This window comes from Musca autumnalis, unplaced genomic scaffold, assembly GCF_047663935.1.
Source record: "Musca autumnalis isolate F117 unplaced genomic scaffold, ASM4766393v1 scaffold_1, whole genome shotgun sequence".
Classification (NCBI taxonomy): domain Eukaryota; kingdom Metazoa; phylum Arthropoda; class Insecta; order Diptera; family Muscidae; genus Musca; species Musca autumnalis.
Window position 1 is genome coordinate 256885016 of NW_027411644.1, and position 21489 is coordinate 256906504.

At 31.9% G+C, this 21489-nt stretch overlaps 1 protein-coding gene and 1 long non-coding RNA gene across 2 annotated transcripts in view; one reads left to right on the plus strand and one right to left on the minus strand.

The window, feature by feature from the left end:
* Positions 1-2222: 2222 nt before the first annotated feature.
* drn (zinc finger AN1-type doctor no) overlaps positions 2223-21489 on the plus strand; it is a 115854-nt gene continuing 96587 nt past the window's right edge. Inside the window, exon 1 of the mRNA XM_073960875.1 lies at positions 2223-3638. The gene's annotated coding sequence lies outside the window, so the exon portion shown is untranslated. The remainder of the gene's footprint in view (positions 3639-21489) is intronic.
* On the minus strand, positions 9860-15748 carry LOC141389422 (uncharacterized). The gene is made up of 2 exons (XR_012409039.1): positions 10279-15748; positions 9860-10177 (listed from the first exon to the last, which is right to left on the minus strand). It is a non-coding gene; the product is annotated as an uncharacterized lncRNA (long non-coding RNA).

Consider the following 21489-nt stretch of genomic DNA (forward strand, 5'->3'; position numbering starts at 1 on the left):
TAATCGGCCATAACGCAAATCATTGTAAAAACTAAGCGATAGGTGGCAACTTCGATGAACTAGACCTCAAAACTCAAAAATAATAGCTCAAAATAATAGAATCACATAATATCCCAAAAGCTACAGATGTGTACTGAGTATATCACCAAAATAAACGGTACTTTGATAAACATAACATATCAAATTACCAAGAATTTTGTGTGTCCTATATATAGGACGCTGGGCATATCTGGGTTAAAAAAGGCAATTGAAGTATTTTTAATTAGCAAAACTTTTGTAAATTTGTTTCAAATATTTGAAATCTGTAGTGGAATTCTGTAACTCATTTTTTGAGTTACCGACAAAAATCGGTAACATTAAAACGCAAAATTGTGAATGAAAGGTATCAATAAAAGTTGACTGCATTGTTGCTATCGGTAGAATTTAGCAACAGCTTTATTTTGGTTGTTAACTTACCGAAAATGTTCGTTAATTACCGAAATTATAAGCATTTTAATTTTACCGATATTTGTCGGTAACTCGAAAAATGAGTTGCAGAATTCCACTACTGATGAAGAAGCACGAACGATATGAACAGAGTGAACGAGTAAGAGTGTGGTTATACATATAAGGTTGGTACTAAAAGGAACTAACTGAACGATCTAGTTCCTTTTGCGGAACGGAACGGAAAAGATCGAACCGCAAAAGGAACGAGATTGCCCAACTCTATCTGTTGTGATTGCAGCTTACCGATGTCCAACTTCCGCGTTGTATCTATTTGTGTTTTATCTGTAACGCTTAGACGGGTACGTACCTTTGCAGCAACAAGGTAGTCGTCGAAATCTGTTCGTTCCTCGGAACAATCGTGCTTCCAACACGCTCGATGAATGTCTTCCATCCATCACAATGTGATCAATTTAGTTTCTTTTTCTTTGATCTGGAGATAGCCAGGTGCCCTTATGATTATCGAGATGCTTGTACTTTTCAAGTACATCTGCCAATGCGTAAACTGCAACTTCTCTATAAAGATTGCGAACATTCCAAATGCAGATTCGCAGATCATGGTCCTTAAAAACTTTGCGAGGTCATCAACTTTAGAGTTTTTTTCTTTTTGCAATAGTAGGCTATTTTTTCTGGGGGAGAGTTATTAAGCCGGCGCCCACGTATTAACGTTCTTATGTTTGCTCACTACCTTTAACAGCTGTTAAAGGCAACTCCAACGGGTGTTACCATGTTAAAGCCAGTCAGGACGATCGGTAGTGGTCCGAATGTTGTCAGTGGAATAATTAGGCCCAACGTACATATGTACATACATATGTATGTATATTAGGGTTATGACTTTTTGACATTTTTCATCAAAAATGATTTCCTGTAGTGAGAATGAATTAACTTTTGCCTATTAATGTCTAAAATAATATTCATTCCATTTTTTTATAAAAAAAGGATCCGCACAAACCACTTTAAAAAAAAAATACTATGAAATGAAAACAAAGTTCGATAATGACCTGTTTTTTGGCAAAATATTTAACAAAAGTTACAAAAACCGAATATTTTTGGCGCATAGAAAACAGTGTTAACAACGTTTTCTTTGCTATTCTCGCTTATAGGGTTGCCATGGATCCATGTTACATACATTTTTCAATTGCCACAGGACCAACATTTTTTTTAAGTATTTAGTTTTTTGGATATTGGGCATGGACTTCTAAAATACTGAGGTGTTATTATGGTGAAATTGAAAACCGAATATTTTTGACACTCACTGTACATACATTTTTATCAAACATAAATGCTCTGTTCCAGAACCTGCAAGAAGCTACTACTTTTTACTACGATATTTTTTAGTAGATTCTTGCAGTACTGGAACAGACCAAAAAATTGCAATGTACGTACATATCATAATTTTGTCTGGCTTACTGGTAATTTTGTATGGTATTTGTGGCAAGCCAAACCAACCAACCCAACCAGCAGCAGTAAATAATGAAACAATTCAAACTTTCACCATTATCAAAATGTTGAGTCCATCAAGTGTAGCATACCTTCCCATAAGAAAAAAATCATGGAAAAGACGCAACGCAAAAACAACAAAAAACACAAACAAAACCAAAAAACTTAATGCTGCTTGGTTTTGAGTCGAAGAAACGAAGCAGAGAAGAAAAACAAAACAAATTCAACACACAATGGCATTATGAAAACAAAAACCCCTCTCCATTCCACACAGATGATCAAAGGTTGGTTGGATTGTCAGTCACAGTTGGCTTTTGTTGTTGTTGTCGTCGAAATAAATTGAGTTTTTTCCCACTCCACTGTGATGTGGTTTGTTTTTTCCTTTTTGAAAATACAACAAAGATAAAACTCAATTAATTGTTTATGCTATATTTTTACCACACGCTCTCACTCACCACACAATATGTTACGGAAATCTTTTGTGTTGAATCTGTTTTTTCTTATTGCGTCTATTGGTGGTGTGTTGAATTTTATGGTTTCTTTGTGCTTGACGTGCTGTATTTTCACCACACACCTTCTCCTTCCCCATCTGTGTGTGCCATTGTGTGGTGGTGTTGGATTATTTCAACGCTATGCCAAGCAGCCAACAACATTTCATATGATTTCTGCCATTTAGTCGTAATCGAGTGCTTGGAGACTTCACATATTGGAGGATCAAATCCACGTCATAACTTGCATTGGCAAATATCCACAACAACAACTACTACTACTGTGTGTGAGAATAGAAGTGAAAAAAGTGAAATACCATACAAAAAAAATCAGATTTTTCCTCCATGGGTGTTTTTTCATGTGAATAGGAAACAAAGAAATAACAAAAAAATCATAGTGTGTGAAAACAAGAAATATAATACACAAGGAAATTGTATAGAGAAGAAATTTTTGGTGGAATAGAAACCAAAAAAAGAAGAAATAAATTACTGGTTAAATTACAAAAATCCACACATAAAAAAGTGACCAACAAAAATTTGTGTGTTTGGAGAAACCTTTGAAAAAATTAAAACGTAGAAAAAAACCTGAATTTGTCATCTGAAAAAAGAAGAATAAAAAAGAAAAAGTGGCAAAAAAATATTTTCCCTTGAAATAAAATTACAAAAAAGTAGAATAATTTAAAAAAGTATTTGCTTTAAAAAATTCAAGTTTTAGCTGAGACAAAGAAGAAAAAATAAAAACGTCAACTGTGTACTAAAAGCTGGTGATTCACTACTGACAAAGAAAGAAAACGGAGAATTGTCAAATAGAAAAAGAAATTCAATTTTGTTGAATGTAAAAGTGCAAGCCTAAAAAGAGGATAACTGCAGCAGCACATGTTTAAATTTTAATTAAAGGATAACAACTTGCAAATAATTGTGATATTTTTTTGTTTTTGGTTTTTTACAATAAACCAAATCAACAACAACATTCTTTATATGAGTGCAATTTTTAATGCTTTAAACTAAATTAAAAAACGAAGAGAAAATAAAACAAGGATACCAAGCAACCAACCACTATCTCAACTTGTATAATATTTTAAAGTGCGTTGACTAAAAAAAAGGATTAACTGTCTCTCATCACCTCTGCCCATCTGAAATAACTGTGATTTTTCTTGGATTATATCTTTGCTGCTAACGCCAATATTTAAAGGATTTAATTCTTTTTATTCTTGAACTGAAAAAAATGTAAGTCTTCTTCCTCCATTAAAACAAGAAATAAAAGTAAAAGAAAAAAGAAACCAGTGTTGGCAAACGTCTTTTTTAGCTGTGGTGAGATTAACTCAACTGACAATGCCATAGCCAAAGAGGCAGCCAGGCAAGCAATGTTGTCAAATTTCCATTTCACTACACACGATTTACACAGGCACCAATCACATTCACACACACCTACAGTGGCTGTGCTCTTTTGTATGATTTTCAGCATGTGTTTGTGCGTATATGTATATTGTGTGTGTGTTGTTTAGCATAGCACTTTGGGGTTTGGTAGCAGTGATGCCAATTTGGCGATTTTTTAACCCACATAAAGCCACTGGTCGTTTAAACGCCACAAAAAATGGTTGCAAAAATTGAGGTAAAACTCTGGTTTTTCCGAATATTTTTGTGGGATTTTTTGCATTTTGTTATAGTATTGTCTGTTATCTGTAATTTCACGCTGATAACGCTTCATTTGACAAACGCATTTCCACGCAATTGACCAAAAATCCAAGCTATTCAAAAAAATCGACTTTTTTGTAATTTTCGACTTTTGATGAAAAATTTAAATATGCGATAAATATTTAATTATAAATGTTAGAATCATATAAAGTCAGGGATTTGTTAGGAAAATAGTAAGAGTATATTCTCAATCAAAAACCAAGGGATTAGCATGAAAGGATACACCTATATTACCCTCCAAAGTTTTTGGAACTTTTAAAAGGCCCGATTGCAGGAAAACTATACGTTTTAGAGAAAAAAGTTATTTTTTAAAAAATGCTTAAAAAATCTCAAAAATATAATTTTCATAAAAAATTTTAAGTTTTCTCGCAAAAAAATTCTCGGCGCTAAGTGGGTTAATTTATTAGTAAAGGAAAGGCAATTATTGAAAATGTACTTTCTGTGTTAGTCCCGGGCCACACTAAGAGTAATTTCACTGAAATTTTGAAATGAAAGTAAAAGAAAACGTAAAATAAAACGGCCTGTTTGTTTCATACGAATATTGCAACAAAGCAAAATTGCAGAACACCTAAAACCGTGTACACTAGTTTCTTAAAATTGTGAGATTTTCCCAAAAAATCGAGGAACTATAATAGTAGGTATAGACTATGGTGGATTTTGCAAATCCATTCGATTTATGTTGTCATTTTCATGCAATATATGTCAAATAAAACGAGATAATGCTCTTAAACATGTTATTAGTGTATAGTCTAACACTGTTTATAGTACGTTTACATTTGCGAAATCAAGAGGAATTCAACTGTCAATTTCTTTGCGTTTACGTCAAATGAAAACACATCTGAAATCCATTGAATTTAATTTGACGTTTAAGCAGTGGAATTGACTGTTGAAATCGATTAGATTTCGCGAATATAAACATACTATTAGAGTACGTTTAGTACAACTTTCGTATATATCTTCATCCATGTACATTACTAATTTTGCAAACATTGTGCATATGACTTCACTTTTATAATTTTTAAAATATTCTCATCTCACACTTATAATTTTAGACTTTACTTTGAACAGATAGGTAGTGATATTAATTCAATTAGCAAACTACACTAATGTACACCTAAAATTGTTAAAAAAAATTAAATTGCAATGACATGGTTTGTTTTGGCGGGAAATTTACACGTTCCACGATATGAGCTGAGCTAAAAACTTGTAAAAACATTAAACACCATAAAATATTCTGATCTAAAATGGAATAGTTTCCTGTTATTTAGGATTTATTTGACGTGTACGCAAAGGAATTGACATTTGAAATCCAGTGGGTTTGTTAAAACAGGTTATAAATAAACGTACTATTATATGAAGGCTATACCCAAACGTGGAGCTATCTTCGAAAATTTTAGATGAGAAGTTTTTTGGTCATTTGGAAAACGCAAATGACAAATATCAGCTAATTCGGTTAGAAAATTTGGCTTTAAATCGGGAGGTACCGTTATATGGGGGATATATCAAAACGTGCACCTACATATCTTGACAATTGTTAGTGGAGAAGTTTTTTGGTCATTCAAAATCTCAAATGTCAAATTTTCAGCTAATTCGTTCAAAAAACTTTAGCTAATGTACTTTAAATCGGAAGGTACCGTTATATGTGACTTATATCAAAACGTGGGCCTATCTCCACCATTTTTGGAGCAGACGTTTTTTTACCTCTTGAAGCTCCAAGTGCCAAAAATGAATGTTTCGATGAGCTGAGGCGATCTGGCTTTGTGTGTCTGTCCGTCTATCCAACAAAACTTTATAATGCTGCTACAGGTTGCGATTTTGATCCAATTTTTCTTGAAAATGGGAGTTTTAATGTGGAAGAAACCACCTACTAATTTTGGTGATAATCGCAGAGGTTGATTTAGGGCATAAATGGAATACTCTACCAGCTGGCGGAAATATCTGAAATGTTTACCACAGGTAGATCTTTACGTCCTGATTACAAAAATGTAAAGTTTGTTGGGGGGAAGTCCATACTTCCCGAGATATGGGCCCCTGAAGTTCCGAAAATTCCCTTGTTAAAGTAAGAAAAAAATTTAAATTAAAAAAATTTTGTTTTCGTGCCCTAAATTGGCTCCTGTCCATAGGAGATAGTCGTAAATCCCCGGTCGAAGGCCGGCAATTTAGAAAAAACTTACATTTTAAAAAAAAATTTCAGATTTTTTCCGTCAGCTGGTAGAGTATTCAATTCGTTCCGTACACTCCAATTTTAAAAATTTTCGCAAAAATGCAGTTTAAGGACATGTCTCGGAACGTTTGGAATAATTTTGCAGTATTTTGTACTTGTACTACTTCGGGAATTTCCTCACAAAAGTTCAGCATTTTCGCATTAATGCAGTTTAAGGACTGTTTGAGGGTCCAATGGAAATTGTTACTCTGTGGTCCTGTTTACAGCGATATTATGCTTTTTCGTGAGCAGTCCATGCTTACTGATATTATGGTCCAAAACCTCGTATTCCTAATGTGACTGACTAGGCGTAATAATAATCGAAAGGAGTGACTCCCAAAATAAGATCAATTTTCAAAATGATCGATGTCGGTCCATTTTTTCAGTTTCAACACATTTACGCCGCTTTAACACCTATCAAATTTATTATTAAAAAGTCCACAATCGTTAGGTAAAAGCCAAAATCTTCGCTATTTTTATCGGCAAGTTCATACGTCCAAAAAGCCACAGAATTCATAACCCTAAACATGTGGAAATGTTTAGGGGCCGACTATAACCGTTGGTTACTGTTTACATTTTTATATATTTATATTGTGAATCTTAGCGCATGCAAAATATTGTCACAGTGATTCATTTTAGCAGGATTCTCCATTTCGATTAGTTTTGTATTTTAGTACATTTTATGCAAACCGAAGGAAGGAGACACGGAGTTTTTTGATGATTTTGGAAGATACAAAAACGGTATGCCGTATTTTTATTGAATTTAATAACAGAAATACGTCTTTGTACTACTTCTGCTATCTTTCTATAAATGGTGTCATCCAATGCATCTCATTGACATCGACAACAACTTCGATTTTTCTAGTACTAAAGATTGAGTTTTCTAAAAATGTTAACAATAAGGTTTAGGTATTTTGCAAAAATATTTGCAATGTGTAGTTTCCTGAAGATTATGGCCAATTGAAATATTGGAAGAAAATAAAATACAAAAACCATCAATCAATTTCTTTAGACCAAAATTTCAGGCATGCCACAGGAACGAATTCCGATAGAAGGTGGAATTGATTCCGTATTTAGTTTCTTCAGAAAACGGAAAAAATCGGAATGGAATCACTTTTTATTTTGCAGGCGGTATTATATTTTTATGAAAACGTTTTACTTTAAAATACACTAAAAACACTTAAATATAATAAAAATATTAACATCTATAAATAAAAAATATCTATGATCAAAAAAAAAAACAGAAATATTGATATATCTACAATATAATCTACTTAGGTCATACAGCTCCATTAATTAAATTAATTAAAAACCTCACAAATAATGACCTTCGTCCTAAAAAGGCAAAAAAATAAAAATATTCGGGTATGTGATGGAAAACGATTCGACTCGTTTTGCCAAAAATCGAAATCGTATATCTCTAATTTTGGTGAATATTTTAATGAAATTGAAAATGGATTTTAATATTATTCAAGTAAGGGGCTTTTGGGAAGCAAAACTATATATATCATCAACGGCACTCCGATTATATACCATTTCGATTCTGCAAATCGAGTCGATTCGGTTTTCATCACATACCCGATTGTTTTAATAACAAAAATGCATGCTTTTGGCATATCTTTCCTTTACCGACCCACCGCAGAAAATTATAAAAAAATTACAATAGATAGTGCTTTTCATGCCGAAGTTCCGAAAATGCCATTGTTTACTTGGGAAAAAATTTGCGATTTAAAAAAAGTTTGTTTGCGTAGCCGAAATTCGCTCCTGTGCATAGGAGAAAGTCTTAAATCCCCGGCCGAAGGCCGGCTACTCAGGAAAACTTGCGATTTAAAGGAAATTTTTGTAATTTTTTCTGCGAGGGGTCGGAATAAAAAATTTGTTCCAAAAATTGGCCAAATTTCCTTTACCGACCCTTCGCAGAAAAAAATACAAAAACTTCCTTTAAATCTCAAGTTTTCGCAAGCTAAGTGACGGGCCTTCGGCCGGGGATGTAAGACTTTCTCCTATGGACAGAAGCAAATTTACGCGAACAAATTTTTATTTTAAATCGTAAATCCATGTTAAGAGAATCTTCGGAACTTTGGAGGCCTATAACTCGGGAAGTATACATTTCCGCAACAAAAGTAATGCATCGTTAGAATCGCTATGAAGGTCGGTAAAGGAAATATAAGCCGAAGCATCGGGTCTGAATCATCTCTTAAATTTCTGCGGCATATTTTTCTCAATACTATGTTGATTACTATGCGCCTCAATTACAAAAACAATAGAAACTCCCGGCATGTCTTTAATGTTGTCATATTTAAACTGAAAATTAAGATTTGCAATATTCACAAAATCTATCGAAACCTGAAGAAGCTAAAACAAAGACGATGCATATTAAATTATGGAATTGAACCCATATTGTTTAAAAATACATTTTCAAACCTCTTTCTAATAGTGATACCGTGGTGTAATGGATATCGTGCTCAACTTGAATACCAAAGTCCTAAATTCAGGTCTGTGACAAGACAACATTACATCATCTTCGCTTACAAATTGTAGTAATTTTTACTACGATATCAATTTATCCTTTATGATATCAAAAACATTTTTAAAAATTGGTAGATTCTTGCAGTTCTGGAACAGACACACTAATTAATTTAATTAATCCCTATTTTTCCTTAATACTACTGTTCAATTCAGTTGAATATTTCACGATTCTTCAAAATACCATTACTGATGACAAAGATAATTTTATTCTCATTTATTTTTATTTATTTAAATTTATTCATTTCAAAGCCAAGCCAACTGGCCATATGTGGTTGGAATACTACAATCAATGAAAATTTTAAATAACTTATAATAATATGGATAAAAATATTAAATTGAATACAAACTACATTTTTAAACTCCAACAATTTAAATACAATTTAGAGTATGAATAACTAAAAATTTAAATGACAACTACTCTAACTGTAAATTTCATTATAAAATGTTACTAATTAATAAATTCATTTACATTGTGTAAAATTCATTTAAAATTGTGTAAAATTCGACTACTCACAATAGAAAAAAAGTAATTAAAGGATATTTTGGGAGAAAAATTTATTATATTTAGAGATGACTCCTATTAAAACTCATTTTTATTCATAAGTATAACAATTCAATTTCTAACGTTTTTTAAACATCAATTATTGGCAACACTTGTATGACTTGGTGTATTTGTAACTGAGTTTGGTGACGTTATATTTTACTGGGCTCTTCTCACTCTCCAACACCCTTTACAAAACAACAAAAAAAAAGCAGAAAACTTTGGGGAGAGTGTGTTTTGTTTTTCACTGTCTTCTTCTTCCACTGTGAACAAATACAAATACGACGACGAGTCAGCCAGTCGTGTTGTTTGTGTGTTAACACCGCCATAAACGTAGACGAAATGAAAAGTAATAGGAAAAAATCAGCCAGCAAAGTAACCTTCCATCCCCAGCAAATGGTGGACTGACATACGCCCGCCCCCCATTATACATATATAGACCAGCAGGAAAAAAAAAAAACAACAGCCATTATTGTTCACATAAGTAATGCCAACAAAGAAACCATATGGACGAAATCCACCACACAGCAAAGCAAATGGCAGGCAGACGGACAGCATTACACACCAGTCCAGTAATGAAGTTAAATAAAAAAACGAAATAACAATAAAAAAGAAAACAATTTCATATGGACGAATTAATGTTTATTTCATTTTCTTCTCCTCTTTTTACGTTTCCCCTTTACATGTTTTAATGCTTTTGTTTTCTATGGGACTTTTGTGTTGTATTTTACCTTGCCAAAATAAAAGCTTGGCTTTAACAATTAAAACAAAAATATGCAAACTATTTCTTGGAAATATCTGGAAAAAAATTAAAAAAAAAAATTGAATGATTAAGAAATGAAAGCTAAAACCATTAATTCTAGTTGTAATTTCTTTAGTAGTATTATTTCCATACTTACAATTATTGTTTCCTTCTTTATTTTTTTTAATTATCATTTGGGTGGGTTTTCTTTGTAATTCATTCTTCTTTCCATTTTAGTTTAGTTTTTCCCATTCTTGTCATGTTTTTTTCCTTCATTCTTGTGACTGTCATTTTGATAATGAAAAAATCCCATGATTTGGCTATATTTTGAGAGAGTCTGAGTACTGTCAGAAAATCTCCCCTCTGCGAGGTGGTGTTCTCTGCTTAAGCCACCACTGTTTTGTTTCCTCTCTAGTGTTCAAAAGTGCATGACTCAGGGTTGGAATTTTATAATTAACACCGGAAAAAATTGCACGAACCACCATTAAAATGAAGAAATAATGTTTGCCTTGCTTTGTTTGCTTTAAGAAGTTATTTATTGTTTTTTTTCCTTTTGAAAACGTATAATTTGAGTTTCTCCTATTGTGAAATTAAATTTAATATCAACTACACTGTGCTACAGTTAATTGTAAGGGGGTATTAGAAAGAGACATAATTATAGTACTTAAGTGCACTTTTGTGCGATAGATGTATGAAATATTGGATTATTTCAGCCCCATATCTCTAGAATAAAATTATACTGTAGTTATGATCACAAGGACTAAAATTTTAACACCACTTGGACTTTGGACTAGGGTGAATTACCCAAGGGAATGGACCAAATCCTCTTAGAACATGATCTAAGTTTCGAAGTCAATCCTTATCACCAGCCTGCTGATCACTATAGGATTTTGTTGAGTTTTGGCGTTGCCAAAATGTCAGAAAGCAGGGATTTGTCCATGAACAAATTATGTCGATGTAATCAGAATCACAAGGACTACCTTTGGTAAAAGTATCAAAACGATCGCCACTTAGCGGAAACATTGAACTTTTGTATAGGGAACTACTCGAATAAGTTAACCGATTTAGAAGATCTTCAAATTCAATTTAAGTTTGAGAGAAATATTACAATGTGAGAAGATTGGATTGACATTAGTCTACTAAGTAGACTCTACTTTCGTTGGTCATTTTAATTTTTTTGGAGCTATTACATCATAAAGAATGGACTTGCTTGCCAAAATACCTTATGTCGTTGTAAAAGGCACCACTTGGACTGTCTTCGTCAGTTAGGTGAACATGTTGAACTGTTGTGGAAGAGATGTGTGATCTTCGAGCTTGATTTAAAATTGAGTGAAATGCTTGTTTTATATTCGGCGTCGTTCGTGATTTCGCTCGGAATCAAGAAAATTTTTTTCATAATTTCGCATACAAAAATTAAATCATCTCATTTCGTGATTTCAGCGAAATCAATATCGAAATCACAGTACACATGATATACAACCCTGCTTTTGCCTAAAAAAGTAAAAAAAAATATTAAATTACTTTGGTACAATTCTATATTTTTTAATGGCAATGTTAGAAAAAAACGAATTGTCAAAAGTTGCTTCCCTATACAAATTTCTTAAAAAATACGGGAACGAAAAATGACGGAAATTGCAAAAACTCCAGCAGAAATGTCAAAATCAATGTATCAGCTATCGTGTTTAGAAGCCAATGAACATGCTACTAGTTTCCACAAGGCCAAAATTGTATGGCAGAAAACAGGAGAAGAGAAGTGCAAGTCTTGCTAGATTTCGGGGTACGGGAACGTATTTTTAGCACTAAACGGGAAAACTACCGCAAGTAGTAATATTTTGCAGGTACTGAACACAGCTTTTATCTATCAAAATTTATGATTATGATGTCTCAAGGATAAAATCATTTTTTATACCCTCAGCATTTATGCTAACGAGGGTATATACACTTTCATACGGGCAAAATGTGCCTCATCGAAATAATGGTTTTAGACCCCAAGTATGTTTGGACGAAATGTGTTTCAGACAATTTGGAGTCGATTTAGCAATGTCCGTCCGTCTGTCTGTCTGGCTGGTGCGCACGATAACTCTCGAACGGATTAACCGATTTGGTCCAAAATTTGGCTTTCGTAATATTTTGTCCAAACTTAGTTTAAGTTCGAAGATGGGTTATATCGGTCCACTCCTTCCGGTACCTTCCCCACAAAAGTTCAAAAATGTTAGAAAAATTTGTGCGCACGATAATTCTTGAAGGGAGTATCCGATTTGGTCCAAAGTTTGCACATCGTGAAATTTCTACCAAACTTAGATGAGGTTCCAATATGGTCTCAATAGGTCCACTCCTTCGGGTACCTCCCACACAAAATTTCGGAAAAGTTCAGTTTAGGGCAATCTCTCGAATCGCTTTGATTTTTGTTTCAACAACTTGTATTTACTACCCTCCATACGACGGTACAAGTTTCATCAGGGGCAAGTCCATACTTCCTGAGAAAATAGCATGAAAGTTGCAAACAACCCCTATGACACCGTGTGAGGTGGTTGGAGCGCAAGATAACTCTCGAACGGATCTGCCGATTCGGTCTAAAATATGGCCTTAGTAATATTTTGTCAAAACATAGTTTAAGTTTGAAGATAAGCCCTATCGGTCCACTCCTTCAGGTACCTCCCCCACAAAAGTTCAAAAATGTTCGGAAAAAATTTTCGTACGGTAACTCTTGAAGGGAGTGGCCGTATTGGTCTATACTTTACACATCCTAATATATCTACCAGATATAATTTAGGTTCAAATATGGACTATATTTGTCCACCCCTTCCGGTACCTCCCACACAAAATTCCGGATAAGTTCACTTTAAGACCTAATATCGAATCACTTTGATTTTTGTTGAAGCAACTTGCATTCGCTGCCTCAATTACGATGGTAAAAGTTTTTTTAGGGGCAAGTCCATACTTCTTGCGCAAACAACCCGAAGAGTGTAAAAGCCCCCTATGGCACCATATGTTGTGGCTGGAGATTCACTTCCATAACGGTCAATGTCGATCCATTGACCTCTCCGCAAAACTTTTGATCTTTAATCCTAATCAACATTTTTGTCGGTTCAAATGCCCAACATTTTTAAAACCCCCTAAATACATACGTATTTTGGGAAAAAAATGTTTCAATATACACAGACTGAGGGTATATCTCTGTCGGCAAAACCGACTGATACTTTTTTACTTGTTACTTGTTATTTATATTTTTCAAACTGTGTGTAGCATGGCAGAACTTCCTGGTAGTGGTATCACACCAGCTGATCGAATATGAAAAGTCAAATCCCTTTATAAAAAAATAGTTTTGTTCTAATTTCCCCAACAACATAAAGAAAGTTTTGACATAACATATTCAAAATTTTACAATGCCACTACCTGGGTAATTGTGCCATGGTGTGTAGACCTTCTGTTTTATTCTGTTCAGATTCAGATTTTTCCCTCGTCAGTAATTTAATTAACTTCCTCTGACAACCAACCATTTTTGTATAAAATCAGAACTTCCAACCCTGTAAATTGATTTCATTGCAGAAAACTCTCAAAAATCTTGACAACAACAACAACATTCGTAGGAGAGATTATTACCCAGAGTTTCACTCACAATATGCACAGGGTTGGAAACTATTATTCACTGAAGGTGAGGTGAATTTTTGTAAGTTGGCAGAATAACAGTGTTAAAGGCAAATATCACTCGTTTTTTTCTTGTAACTCTGCTGGAGATTAGAAGAAATTTGATGACATGTCTTTGTCCATTCAGTACTATATGGTGGTGGTTGTTAGATTGCACATTACCCCCGAGGGATTTTTTGTTTTTTCAAAAAAGCAAGTATTTCACTGCTTTTGAATGTGTTGCTGTTTTGCAATGGACTACAAAAAATGAAAAAAGGACATCTTTTTTTTTTTGCCGTCCCCTGGTGTTTTTAATCTGGGAAATACATATGTGTAATTGTCACATTATTAATTAAAGGACTTCATGCTGTTTTCGACTTTATGAATAATATGTAATAATGATTGTGGGAAAATGCAAATTAATCAGATTGCTTTAAAAAAATATATAATGTTGGTACGTACTTAAGTTAATGGCATATAGGAAAGTTTTTTGGTATCTAGGTATAGATTTTCTAAATAATTTATAATTATTATTTAGTGTAAAATTTTGTGTAGGTATGGTGAAGAATAACAAGGGTTTTTGGTCAATATACCCCAAGATATATGTTTTCTTGAAACTCATGTCTTAATTCTTAACCCTTTCAGTGTAAAAAATAATTTCTGTCCATGTAAAAACATTGCTAAATGTCGAATATAATTTTTTTTTATTTTTTAATTTTTTTTTTTTAATTTGTTATGAATTAAAATATTTTCCCCCTGAATTACCTATGTTATCACACAACATTTCAATTCATGAAAAATAAAAATCTATTTGTTCTCAGTAGTTTCAACATTTTAATTTGTTAGTTGGCAGTTTGTATTAAAAAATTCTTTAGTTTCCTTTTCGCGTGACATTCTCTTCTTCTTCGGCGTGTTTATCTATTATTTTGTATAATTTAAACATTTATTTTTATATAAGATAATGTAGAATTTGGACTAATGCCATTGACAAAAATGTTTTCAAAATGTATTTTCCTTTGCCTTTCATTCTTTATTTTTCCTCAATATGTTTATCTTGTGTAATATTTTGACAAGTTTCCCATAAGGTACAACAACATTAGTATTTTGGCATTTGTGCTGCACTTCTGCTGCTCTCCTTTCCCCACAAGGGTAGTTTAAAATACGTAGAACGTTGCCAATTTTAAACACGAGTTTTTTTATATACAAAACTATCAAGATTTGTTTTAAATATCTTTTTTGGCAAATGTCACTCTTTTTTGTCTTGTAATTTAAAAAAGAAACTGAGGAATTTTGTAAAAAAAAAACTAAATAAAAAAGCTGTAGTTCTAATGCATTGTTGTATACAAAGAAACGGATTTAGGAAAAAAGCAATTGTATTGAAAATTTTATAAAAATTGTGTGACCCTACGAAATTTTGTTAAAAAAACGACGAATTATTTTAATAAATAACATTTTCTTTATTTGAATTCTTTGCCTAAAGTTCGCGAAGTAACTCATATATGGAATATAATTTAATACTATAATATATGTACATATGTATATAGGTGCCTCAAAAACAGGAAATCTGTCCCAACAGCCGATTTATGTAGCCCTTCCATTTATTTATTTTGTGCCCATTTCATCAAATACCACAATTTTCGATCGATTTTTATTCTTGTTCAGTTGTTTGGAGCACCGAGTTAGCCAGAGGTTTATTTTTTGTCATATGCCCCACAAATACCCTACTAGTTTCGTGTCTAGGCCTAAACTATGGTGAATATTATAATCAGCTATGTATGTAAGGTTTGTGTCTATAATAACATGTCATGAATTACCTAAAAAAGTCGATACATTTTCGATACATTTCACTTGTAATGTGAGAATTCTAATTGAATTTCGAATTATTTCATTTGTAATTTGAATTTTTTTCATTTGAAATTCGAATTTTTCCATTTGTAATTTGAATTGAATTGTAATTTGTAAATCGAAGTTGTTCATTTGGAATTTCAAATGAAAAAAAAAAAAAACGAATTACAAATGGAAAAATTCGAATTACAAATAAAATAATTCGAATTAAAAACGATAAAAATCAAATTACAAATGAAATAGTACGAATTTCAAATGGAATTCTCAAATACGAATAAAATAATTCGAAATTCAAATAAAATTCTCAAATTACAAATGAAATGTTTCGAATTACAACTGAAATTATTCGAATTACATGTGAAAATGGTGTATTTCTTTATGAAAAATTATTAAATAATATTAAATTTTGGACCACCAGATGTCGGCTTATTTGTTAAGGGTTGAACAAGATGAGTCTATGGCATAGACTAATAAAAAGATAGACGAAGGAATGCTCTCACCGAGTATGTTCGAATTGAGTATGCTTACAGAGGTACTCAAAATAAAATGCCAAAAAAATACAAGTTAATAAATATTTTGTTTTTGCAAAAGGCTACATGGGGTTAGTTTTTGATGGGAACAACATCCTCAGACAAAAATATCCATGAAAATATTGTAATTTTCCGCAAAAATCGTCTTCGAACTTTTTTGAGTTTTCCTGTTTGAGTAGGTTTACGGCGCAAAATTGAGTATTCCTTCGTCTATCTTTTTATTAGTCTATGTCTATGGTATTATCTGCACAATATTCTCCCAATATGTATAATAGTAACAATTTAATTTTTATGTCTGTTTTCTCAAAAATACCCTACTATTTTCTTGGGTGTCTTGGGTTATAGATTTTATTTTGTCTGGAGCCCCATAAATACCCTACTGATTTTAGATAATTCAATTTCGGCCATATTTTCCCATCGAATTAGAGGTGCTTCGAACTTATAATATTGTTATTGGGTAAATATGTGTCGTATAATCAGTTATTTATTTGATGAGGTTTTAAAATTTAAATTCTATTTATATTTTTTCCTCTCTCGCCTCTCTCGTTGCTATGCTTTCCATTTTATATCCAATTTTCATTTCTCCATTTTATCTCACAATTATCTTTTCACATTTTATTGTTTTGTTTATTAAAAATATGTTTACAGGAAATCAATTTCATATTTCGCGTAAATTGACTACCTTGAATCGAGCGACCAAACAGATATTGTTTATTTGTTGTGCCAACACCATCTCTCATCAAAACAAACCACATTTGTTTGCTAATTTGTCTTTGTTGTTGTTGCTGTTTTTCTATTTCATCAAAACTAAAAGCATGTATGAAAACATTTCCGCGAAAATTTCATAATACAAAAAAAAATCAAAATTTTTGTAAAAACACACCAACGGTGATTCATAAATTATTGCTCTCCTCTTATCACCCCCTCTACCCATAATGCTAAAATAAAAATAGAAGCTAATCATATATTAAGAAAAAGAAACAGCAAAAAGAAGCGTGCAAAAAGTTTATCAACTCTTTGTATTTTTGAGATACGCAGAAGATTTGTTGGAAAAACAAACAAATTTCTAGAAATTTGAATGAACCATCATAAATAATCTATAATTTATGACAGATATGTTAATACAAATATTTTTATATATACTTTTTTCTTTGTGAGTCATAAAATTTAAATTACATATAAATATTTTGGACAAACAAAAAAAAAAAAAAAAAAAAAAAAACTACAAGAGTGAGTTCATCACTTATTTTATGTAAAGTTTTCTTCAACATTCAGATATCTGTTGATTTTTACATTGATTATCTCCTAAAATTCTTAATTTTTCAGAACCTTAATTTTTAATGTCTCGCCTATTCTCTCAAACAACAGTGATTTAAACATTTATTTTGTTAGACAAATGTTCACTATTGACCTCTGACATTTCTAAACTCTACATAAAAGTTGATTTGCTTAGAAAATATTAGTTTGCGAAATTTTTAATTAATTTTAATTTTTTTAAGGGGTATTGCTTGAAATAATTTATTCTTTGCCTGGTGCCTCACAAACACCCTACTGATTTAAATAATTCGAAACAAAAGCTTATTTATTTCGAATTATTTAAAACAGTAGGGTGTTTGTGAGGCACAAGGCAAAGTATAAATTATTTCAAGCGATACCTCTTTTGGCAGGTTGTATGTTGATTCTAATCGTAACAGCTAAGTCATGATATCCTAGAGTGGTTATTCTCGCAAATATACGTTATGGGATGTACAACAACAACATACTCTCTTTTCATTTTCAGCTGCCGTTGTGTATCAAAGATACGTATCTCTCAGAGAGGGTAATGCACAACATATTTGAACACCATTGTCCTAGATACAACCCTTACATACGGGGATATTTACCATTCTCTAGACACCAGATTTTGTCCGTCATCTTATCAGTCAACAATTGGCTAGGTTTTTCTTCCACATATTTCACCTTCCTTCCCTGTATTTCTTCGTAATACATGTATTGTTTGTATCATTCTTATGGCATCTGGTGGGAAATTCAAAATTTACCCGCACATTATACCTATAACAGGTACTATTTAATCGTATGATGCCCCGGAAATACCTTGCTAATTTTGTGTCTAGGCTAAGCGGTCGTGGTGAATATTGTACTCGACTATGTAAGGTTTGTGTCCATGATACCGATTTAATGCCTTACTTGTTTTGTGTCTAGGCTAAGCGTTGGTAAATATTGTGTACACAAACCTTACGTACGTGTCCATGATATCGAATTATCATCCATTTAACAGGAAATGCATGTGCCATGAAGATCTAGATAAATATCCAAGACACAACCCTTACTTACGGAGTGAGGATATTTATCATTTCCTAGATAATGGTAGCGTATTTTTAAGGCACCAGATAAAAATAATTAAACATAAAATGCAATTCCTATTAGTGTCGGAAGTTTATTCTATACCTGAATAATTTATGGAAATAGCTAGATCGATTTCAGACAATTTTTAGAAATATCTACTCAAATACCTTTCAACAGATGTTACAGATAAAATGCGTTTTTGTCTGCTGACTCATAAATACCCTACTAATTTTGTGTCTAGAGCGTATGAAATACTTAGTGCGTATGTAAGGTTTGTGTCTAGGATAGGGAGTGAGCATTTATTACCCTTGACGTGGAACTAGTAGGGTATTTATGGGTCAGCAGACCAAAAGACATTTTTATTGTAACACCTCTTTGAAAGTCTTTTAGTAGATAATTTCTGAACTTACCTCAAACTTCTAATTCAGGGTAGTTTCTATGGCTTACTATTTTCAAGACTCGTATTTTGGATCTGCCTAAAAAAATAACCTATGATATCGATTTATCATCCATTTAACAGGAAATGTATGTGCCATGAAGATCTAGATAAATATCCAAGACACAACCCTTACTTAGGGAGTGAGGATATTTACCATTTCCTAGATACGAAAATGGTAGGGTGTTTTTAAGGTACCAGACAAAAATAATTAAACATAAAATGCAATTCCTATTAGTATCGGAAGTTTATTCTAAACCTGAATAATTTATAGAAACTGCTAGATCGTTTTCAGACAATTTTTTAGAAATATCTACACAAATGCCTTTCAACAGATGTTACAGATAAAATGCTTTTTTTGTCAACTGACTCATAACTACACTACTAATTTCGTGTCTAGGGTATGGTGAAATACTTACTGAGTATGCAAGGTTTGTGTCTAGGATAACATTGCATAGGGAGTGGGTATTTATTTAACCGTACCCTAGACGTGAAACTAGTAGGGTATTTATTGGTCAGCAAACCAAAACCCATTTTTACTGTAACGCCTGTTTCAAAGTCTTTTAGTAGATAATTTCTGAACTTACATGAAACTGTATATCTTCAATAAGAACAATATTCTTTTGTGAAATGAATTTCAATTACCGGTGAATAAGCTTTGAATATTTTATATAAAAAGAATGACATTCATTATTTTTTTGTTTTTAAATTCTAGTGAATATTTTCCATTATTATTCGTATTTTTTAAAAATAATCACACAGGTTGTCTACTCTCTACTCATCTTTTCTCAACTAAAAAACAATTTTGTAACGTCATTGGATTTTATGGAAATTGTATAATTTATTAGGGACACGATGTAGCTTGCTGTTTCTCTGCTCTTTGGTGCTGCCATGTCATTTGAGAAAAATCTATTTTTAGTTACTCTGTGGGTATTAATCATTGTTTTGATTATTCTTCCTTTCTTTCACTCTTTAGGGGCATTTTAAAGTAAACAAAATGATAAATTTGTTTTCTAACTTGTATCATTTATAATTTTTTTGGTGTTTGGAGAAAAATGTTTTTTTAATTTTTGAAGAAATGATATCACATACTATTGCTTTTAGACATAATCCGCAATTCAGCCAAGCTGAGTTAATTTTTTTTCATGAAGAAATTAAGTTTTTGTTGGTCTAATTTGATATTTTTACAAAAAACTACAATTCAGCTGAGCTGAATTTTGATTTTCTTCAAGATATTGCAGTTGAATGGTTCCCATCTAATGTTTTCCTTAAGAAAACGTAACTCAGCTTAGCTGAATTAGTTTTGTTAAAGAAACGTAAATTTAAATAGTTTTTTTTTGTCTAAAATTCAAGTTTTTTGGAAACATTTGCAATTCAGCCTCACTGAATTACATTTTTCCTAAAGAAATAGCAGTTTTTAGATTAAAATGTGATATTTTCTTTGAGAAAATGCAATTTAGAGGAGCTAAATTAGAGTTTTCGGAAGAAATCTATCTGTCTTTATGTATCATATTTAACGTTTATTAACTCCCGACATGAAATTATCGTAAAGAAAACGTAATTCAGCTGGGATGATTTTGAGTTTTCTGAAAGAAATTGCAAATAGTGTATTTATATATTAATTTTCGGAAAAGAAAGTTCAATTCAGCTGAGGAAAAATATTTGAATTTACATTTCAAAGTTGTTGATCATATATATTCTTAGTGAAAGTGCAATTCAGCAAGGCGGAATTTAAGTTTTCTTAAATAATTCAAAATTTAAGGTTTCAGATCAAATGATTTTATGTAGAATAGCAAATTCAGCTAAGCTTAATTTGTGTATTCCTAAAAAAATCAATTTTATGGTTCATATCTAACGTTTCTTTTAAGAAAATTGCAATTCAGCTGAGCTGAATATATGTTTTTCATCAGAATTCTTGGAATTCTTGTGTTTATGGTTGTTTGTGGAAAGTCAGAAAGACTGAATTAAAGTTTTCTTATATAATTCGAAATTTAATGTTTCAGATCAAATGATTTTATATAGAATAGCCAATTCAGCTAAGCTTAATTTGAGTATTCCTAGAAAATTAAATTTATGTATCATATCTAACGTTTCTTTTAAGAAAATTGCAATTCAGCTGAGCTGAATTTATGATTTTCATAAGAATTCTTGGAATTCTTGTGTTTAGGGTTGTTTGTGTAACGTTTTCTTCTGAGATAATTGCAATTCAGCTCAGCTGAATATATGTTTTCCAAAAGAATTGTTGGCATTTTTGTGTTTATGATCGTTTGTGGAATGTTAACTATAAAATAGGTATTGAGGTTAATTTCGCATTATATTTTTTATTAGAGTGGTCTAAATCAAATTTAGAACATACGCTATATTTGTAAAAGATTAAAGTAAATAAGAAACAAATAAAATAATATCATCACCGCTCTAAAAGCGGCTTGTTCAGTTAGTTCTAGAAACTTTAACATTAACCCCATTTTCCCAATTGCGAATGAACTCAAAAAACCAAGTCATTGTGAATTATTATATAAAAAAATTGTGTGATGGCTGACTGTGTGAGCGATCGTTTATTAAACATAAGTATAGTTGGGTTTTC